This window comes from Physeter macrocephalus, chromosome 11 (genome assembly GCF_002837175.3).
Source record: "Physeter macrocephalus isolate SW-GA chromosome 11, ASM283717v5, whole genome shotgun sequence".
In the NCBI taxonomy this organism is placed as follows: Eukaryota; Metazoa; Chordata; class Mammalia; order Artiodactyla; family Physeteridae; genus Physeter; species Physeter macrocephalus.
This window is the reverse complement of record NC_041224.1, coordinates 88,761,700-88,770,394: the sequence shown is the minus strand read 5'-3', so window position 1 is coordinate 88,770,394 and position 8,695 is coordinate 88,761,700.

Here is an 8,695-nt window from a genome sequence, read left to right as displayed (position 1 = left end):
TGCACAGCAAAGGAAACCATAAACAAGACCAAAAGACAACCCTCAGAATGGCAGAAAATATTTGCAAATGAAGCAACTGACAAAGCATTAATCTCCAATATTTACAAGCAGCTCATGCAGCTCAATAAGAAAAAAGCAAACAATCCAATCCAAAAATGGGCAAAAGACCTAAATAGACATTTCTCCAAAGAAGATATACAGATGGCTAACAGGCACCTGAAAAGATGCTCAACATCGTTAATCATAAGAGAAATGTAAATTAAAACCACAAAAAGATATCACCTTACACCTTTCAGAATGGCTATCATCAACAAGAACACAATTAACAAGTGTTGGTAAGGATGTGGAGAAAAGGAACCCTCATACACTGTTGGTAGGAATGTAAATTGGTGCCGCCGCCATGGAAAATAGTACGGATATTCCTCAAAACACTACAAATAGAGCTATCTTATGACCCAGCAATTCCACTCCTGGGTATATATCTGAAAAAAATGAAAACACTAATTCAAAAAGATACATGCACCCCCTATGTTCATAGTAACACAATTCACAATAGCCAAGATATGGAAGCAACCTACATGTCCATCAACAGATGAATGGATAAAGAAGATGTGAGATTTTATATATCTATACACACATCCACACATACGTGCACTGGATTACTACTCAACCACAAAAAAGAATGAAATTTTGCCATTTGCAACAACATGGATGGACTTAGAGGGTATTATGCTTAGTGAAATAAGTCAGAGAAAAACAAATACTGTATGATATCACATATAAGTGGAATCTAAAAAATACAGCAAACTAATGAATCTTACAAAAAGTAACAGACTCACAGATATAGAGAAAAAATTGGTTGTTACCAGTGGGGAGAGGGTTGGGGGGATGGGCAAGATAGGAGTAGGGAATTAAGAGGAACAAACTACTAGCTATAAAAGAAATAATATTCAAGTATATATTGTACAACACAGGGAACATAGTCAATATTTTATAATAACTTTAAATGGAGTATAACCTATAAAAATTTTGAATTGCTATGTTGTACACCTGAAACTAATATTGTACATCAACTATATCTCAATAAAAAAAAAAGAAGTCTATGTCCAGCCAAATGGCCCACCATGTGTAAGAAAGATCAAAGACCTTTCAGACATGCAAGTTCTAAGATAAATTAACTCCCATGCTCCCTTTCTGGGAAAAGTAAAATAAAATAAAAATAAAGTTCTTAAGGCAATTCTAATGCACAGACAGCTTTGGGAAGTATTAACTGAGAATGTTTTACAAAAGGACTGATCTCTCGCAGACAATTAGACTGTCCTCCAAAGAGCAAAAAGCCACCAGCTTCTTCTAGAACTCCACCATGGAAGGAACTGTGGGTCAGAAATCTCCACCCCAGTATCTGTGAGCCCCTGGACGCTTTTGGTTCACACCTGCTCCCTGGGCCCTCCTCCTCTCACTTTCTTTTCCCTTTTTCCAAAAGCTGCCTCCCTCTGCTCCAGCCCTTGGGGTTCTGCCCTTCTCCGAAAACCAACTGCAGCAAGAGCAGCCATCTCCTCTTCCTCTTCCTGCTTTGCTGTCCCTGTAGATAATAAGCACACAGGCTGCTTCCATTTTAAGGGATGTTAACTGATGACTGCTACAAAGGAGGGGGGTGGGGAAAGGCAACAAACGTCGGGGGAGAGATAAAGGTTCCAGACTCTCCCAGGTCTTCCCTTCACAATCCTGGTCCATGCTTCTGGATTCCCATCAGACAGATGAGCCAGGCGGGAATTTAAATAGTAAAGAGCTGATGGTGTCAAGATGGCCATGTAGGAGGATGCTGGGCTCACCTCCTCCCAGGAGACACACTGATTCTGTAGCTATACCTGAAACAACTATCTCTCAAAAACAAACAAACAAACAATAAATAAAATAAAAACTAAAAACCGCCTAACAACTCCTACACATCAGGCAAAGTAGGGAAGGCGGCCCACATGGAAGTGGGTAGGAGGGCCTGGGATGCAATCCTGTCATAAATCGCACCCCTGGTGCAGCAGCCCACAATCAGGAGGGAACTCAGACCCTGGGCTTCCCCTGAGGAGTGAGAGTTTGAGACCCCTATCAGGCACCCCAGCTTTTAAGATTTGCGCCTGAGAGCCGAGCCCAAAAATATCTAGCTTTGAAAACCAAGCGAGGTCACAGAATCCCACAAGGCTGCAGGGGAAACGATGAGAAGCAGCTCTTAAAGGCCCCGTGGACTCGGACCCCCATGGAGGCCCCAGTCATGAGGCGCCCAGACCTCCTGTGAATGAGGCTCACTTGCTAATACTAAAGCATCGGCCTGAGGGGCAGGCATCTAATTTAGCACAGCTGAGAGCCTGCTGGCTTGTGGGCATCTTCCTGAGGCTCTACCTCTGCCTCACTCTAGCCAGTGAGCACCATCCTTTTGTTGTTGTTGTTCTCTTTCTTTTCTCAACAGGCACCATCTGTACGCTCTCTCTCTGCCTCATTGCAGCAGGTGGGCGCCGTCTTCACACTCCCCACTCCAGAGCACCAGTATCTCTTGCAGGGGAGCTTTACACGCATCTGATGGCCCAGTTTTTGTGGCTGCCGCCAGGGGATTCCACTTGATCACCTGGCTCTGGAGGGTAGGGGGCTTTTGATCCTGGGTCTCACGGGACTGAAACCATGGGAGAGACAGTTCTTGGCAGCCTACCACCCCCAGGGCACTGCACAGACAGCAGACTGAAACACACCCCAGTCCTCCTGTGAAGGAGGCCTATTTGCTTGTCCGGGAGCTTTGGCCTAGGGGCAGGCTTCTGGTCTGGCACACAGCTAGAGGCCAGTGGACACCATCTTTGCACTCTCCCTCTGCGTTCCCCCAATTCCCTGGTTTCTCCTAGAAAGGAGCTCATACTCTTGTCTGGCACCCCAGTTTTTGTGGCTGCTACCAGGGGACACCAGAGGGTGGCCAACTGGCTTACACCTATGGGTGCCACAGGTCTGTAACCAAGAAAAGAAGAGTTCTTAAACAGCTACCACCTCCAGGGCACAACAAAATGAAACAGACCCAGAGCTCAGTCTTTCTATGAAACTGGCCTATTACCTTACCATTATAAATGCAGCCTGAGAGGCCAGCTTCTAATTAAACATACACCCGAGAGCTGACGGCCATCCTTTCCAGAGACTTTGGAGGCAGGCACTGTCTTCGTGCTCTCCCCCAGCCATGCTCCAGAGAATCAGTATCTCTGGGACAGGAGCTTTTACATGCATCTGGTGCCCTAGTTTATACATCAGGTTTTTGCAACAAGGGGCCCAGAAGATGCCCCTTGATTGCTGGTAGACATAAATATATAGTAAAGGTAATGGATTAATCGCATATAAAGCTAGTAGGAAAGCCTACAGTATAATGTTGGTGGTAGAAACGCAAAGGAGGGGAAAAGTGAAAGACCTTATCAAATAATTCTAGTGAACATGACAGACTTTTGTATTTGCATTTAAGTCATGTTTTTCTTCATTTTGGCTTGAAAGAATGCTGTGATATAGATGGCGTGATTTGCAATTCTCTATACTTTTTACACCTTTCCTCCTATCCACAGTGCCTACCTTTCCCCAACCCACAATTCATATCTACTATTTCTTTCAGCACCTTTTTCAAAGCTCACCTACTCCTGGAAGCCCCTCTGATTGGTCCCAGGGGATGCAATCACTCCTCTCCTCTATACTTATGGGAACAGTTGGTTCCACATCATATTACACCATATTCATGTTATATTGTGCTTGGCCTTGCTGGGTCACTTCTGGGGATTGTATTGCCACTTTCTCGAATTAGGGTCCCTCATGCATCAGCCCAGTCAGGGCTATCATAATCCACGTATGAACCTCAGTAGCCAGCTAGCAAGTAGAACGCAGTGAAAGAACAGGATGAAGAGTAGGGGGTCCTGCAGCTTGGCACCTGGCATGGAGTTTCCAGGCCTGCTCCCAAGCTTGCAAATAAGTGGCTTTTGGCAGTAAGACTAACTCTATATTTGCCTGACTGCTGGAATGAGCCTGCAAATAGAAGATACTTAGTTCCTCTAGCCTAACAGAGCCACAGAAGACCATAACTGATACTAAATAATACTTTTTGCAAGATTTTGCTGAATTACTCAGGGGTACGGTATTACCTCTATAATTCCTGAAAATATTTGCCAGTTCCTAATCTGAGATAGAATGAATCTTGCAATTTAGTTTACTTTTCAATTTTGTCTATTTTTTTTACTTGTTTTTAAAATCAGGATCAAACAAAAATTGAACTAAGAATAAAGGGGTTAAGACACTTTTAGTAAAGAAATTTTAATTAGGTATAAAATACATTCTACTTAATCTTAACTTTTTTAAATATTTGCCCTCCATAGCATCTTGTCGGATTTGAGATAACCTATAGATTGATTCAGGGGCATAGTCTCTCTCTCTCTCTCTCTCTCTCTCTCTCTCTCTCTCTCTCTCTTTTGTTTTTTTGGGGGAGTATGATATTAGATTACTGAAAGATGAACAGGATTGAGAATGAGATTTTTTTTTTAAGTTAAATTGGTATGATCTGAAGAGTATATCCATTTAAAAGATTTCTGCACTGGGCAGGAGACAGTACCAGGCATGCTCCACAGTTCCTTCCTAGTAGGTTTATCCTTTTCTGGGAACTTAGGAACCTTATTCCTGGAGTGTTACTGCCATCTAGTGGAAATTTTATTAAATGCTTTCTCAAGGCGAATTTTCCTCCCTACTTTCCCTCTCCAGCCATTCTTTTCTTTTTGCCTTCTCTGCCGGATAGGTGCCCTCAGGTGCACTCAGAATACAAAATGTTTGGTCAGTCATTTGGAACATCCTTGAAATCTGGGGCCTTGTGCCAACAGGACAATATTTCTATTCATCCAAAAGTGATCTGGCAGAACCACATAAAGGGAAATTTTAAATATTTTGTGTAAGTAAATAAAAAATAATTCTAAAAAGTGAAAAATTATAAGTATATATGGTACATATATACACTACCAAACGTAAGATAGATAGCTAGTGGGAAGCAGCTGCATAGCACAGGGAGATCAGCTCGGTGCTTTGTGACCACCTAGAGGGGTGGGATAGGGAGGGTGGGAGGGAGGGAGACACAAGAGGGAAGAGATATTGGAACATATGTATATGTATAACTGATTCACTTTGTTGTAAAGCAGAAACTAACACACCATTGTAAAGCAATTATACTCCAATAAAGATGTTTAAAAATATATATATATATGGTAACCATAAGTTTGTTCTCTAAATCTGTGAGTCTGTTTCCGTTTTGTAAGTAAGTTCATTTGTATCATTTCTTTTTAGTTTCCACATATGATTTCCTGGGGGGAAGGGGTAGTTAGGGAGTTTGGGATTGACATGTACACACTGCTATATTTTAAATGGATAACCAACAAGGACCTACTGGATAGCACAGGGAACTCTGCTCAATATTATGTAACAACCTAAATGGGAAAAGAATTTGAAAAAGAATAGATACATGTATATATATAACTGAATCACTTTGCTGTACACCTGAAACTAACACAACATTGTTAATCAACTATACTCAAATATAAAATAAAAAGTTTTTTTTAAAGCATGCTAATAGATATGATAATATAGGCTTGATGCAATGTTATCAGAATGTGTTCACACTAAGTTCCAGGACTTTGGATAGAAGTCCCAAGAGGTGATCAGATCCAGGCTATTGTCAAGCTATAGAAGAAAGTGAAAAGAGAGAACAAGAGTCAAGAAGTGTTATTCAAAATTGTGAGGAGAATGATAAGTGCACTAGAGCATCAATAAGAATGCTATCGTCCAAGAAAGATTGCATGAGAGGGAAGAGAAAGAAGAAGGAAGACTGCTGCTTTAAATTGTCTAAGGAAATGGAAAGGAAACGTAGTATGTAGTTGGAGGAGAGTATTGATTAACATTTACTTTTATCAGCATGTCAGTAAAATAGAACTACATATTGAAAAGCATACTTTGTAGAAATCTAAAAAAATTTTTAAAGGTTTGCAAGAGCTGAAGACATTCATTTGAATATGACATGAAGTATTACGGAGACTGCTATTCTGCAAGAATGACGATCTCAGCCACATACAATTTTTTAGTAGGTGTTGCAAATAAGACTAACTGAAAAATTCTGGAATATAATTTAACTTGTGCCATTCTTAAAGCAACATAATTAAAACTCAAGGAAAAATCTATACATTGATTTGTCTTAGGAAACTTATATTCACATAACGATTTGTTTCAGTATAAATTCTTTGAACAGAATTTCAGGCCCCACTCAATATCCAGGGCAGGCTCTGGTCACCACAACACCAGTCAAACCCCCTTTCACAGGTCTGACTTTAGTAGCTGTGGGCTCTGTGGGCACATACACATGGGGGTAGGGCCAGACCAGAGTTCAAGCTGCCTACATAGCTCCCACAGTGAGTTCAGGTGCACAACGACTGCAGTCCTGGGACCTAACTTCAGTGGACCTGTGCCACTGGCCGGGTGAAAACAATGCCTGAGAGTCACCAGGGCCGTTTGCCAGTGTACCCACAGTTAAGGCAGGACTGAGAGCAGTTCCAGCAACAGTATATTTTGTGAACCCACACAATGGGCGAAAGGGGACCCAATGGAGCACAATCATGGGTGAACATCTCCAGTGGAGAAATGCTCAGTGGCTGCTCTCCCAGTGTGAGTGCTTCAATCCTGCCTACCTCACACCGCAGATCAGAAACACAGCTAAGAAACAGATCTGGGGACCTCTACTCCAACAACTAGGGAGCAGAACCTGCACCTGACAGGGAAGTGACAACCACAGAGAAAAAGGGAGGCCCCACTCAATATCTAGGGCAGGCTCTTATCAACACAACACGAATCAAACCCCCTAACAAGGTGATAATGGCACAAGCCTCTGGACCAACCTCATCCAGCAGTGGGCAGACACCAGAAGCAAGAGGAACTACAATCCTGGAGCCTGCAGAAAGGAAATCACAAACACAGTAAGTCTGACAAAATCAGATGACAAACTAATATGTCGCAGACGAAGAAACAAGATAAAAACCTACAAGAACAACTGAATGAAGAGGAGATAGGCAATCTATCTGAAAAAGAATCAGAGTAATGATAGTAAAGATGATCTAAATCTTAGAAACAGAATGAAGGCACAGATCGAGAAGATACAAGAAAAGTTTAGTAAAGACTTAGAAGAACTAAAGAACAAACAAACAGAGATGAACAAGACAATAAATGAAATGAAAAATACACTACAAGGAATCAAGAGCAGAATAACTGAGGCAGAAGAACGGATAAGTGACCTGGAAGACAAAATGGTGGAATTCACTGCATGGAACAGAATAAAGACAAAAGAATGAAAAGAAATGAAGACAGCCTAAGAGACCTCTGGGACAACATTAAACGCAACAACATTCACATTATAGGGGTCCCAGAAGGAGAAGAGAGAGAGAAAGGACCCGAGAAAATATTTGAACAGATTAGAATCGAAAACTTCCTTAACATGGGAAAGGAAATAGCCACCCAAGTCCAAGAAGCAGAGAAAGTCCCAGGCAGGAGAAACACACCAAGACACATGGTAATCAAATTGACAAAAACTAAAGACAAAGAAAAATTATTGAAAGCAACAGGGAAAAATGACAAATAACATACAAGGGAACTCCCATAAGGTTAACAGCTGATTTCTCAACAGAAACTCAACAAGCCAGAAGGGAGTGGCATGATAAATTTAAAGTGATGAAAGGGAAGAAGCTACACCCAATATTACTCTAGCCAGCAAGGATCTCATTCAGATTCGATGGAGAAATCAAAAGCTTTACAGACAAGCAAAAGCAAAGAGAATTCAGCACCACCAAACCAGCTCTACAACAAATGCTAAAGGAACTTCTCTAAGTGGGAAACACAAGAGAAATATGCTGTCTACAACAGACTCACTTCAGACCTAGGGACACATACAAACTGAAAGTGAGGGGATGGAAGAAGGTATTCCATGCAAATGGAGATCACGAGAATCAGAGAGTAGTAATATTCATATCAGACAAAATACACTTTAAAATAAAGACTGTTACAAGAGACAAGGAAGGACACAACACAAGGATCAAGGGAACAATCCAAGAAGAAGATATAACAATTGTAAATATATATGACCCAACATAGGAGCACTCAATACATAAGGCAACTGCTAATAGCTATAAAAGAGGCAATCTACAGTAACACAATAATACTGGGGGATTTTAACACCTCACTTACACCAATGCACAGATCATCCAGACAGAAAATTAATAAGGAAACACAAGCTTTAAATGACACACTAGACCAGATAGATTTAATTGATATTTACAGGACATTCCATCAGAAAACAGCAGATTATGCTTTCTTTTCAAGTGCACACAGAACATTCTCCAGGATAGATCACATCTTGGGTCACAAATCAAACCTCAGTAAATTTAAGAAAATTAAAATTGTATCAAGCATCTTTTCTGACCAGAACACTATGAGATTAGAAATCAATTACAGGAAAAAAAAAACTAAAAAATAGAAACATATGGAGGCTAAACAATACACTACAAAGAAACCAAGAGATCACTGAAGAAATCAAAGTGGAAATCAAAAAATATCTAGAGACAAATGACAATGAAAACATGATGATTCAAAACCTATGGGATGCAGCAAAAGC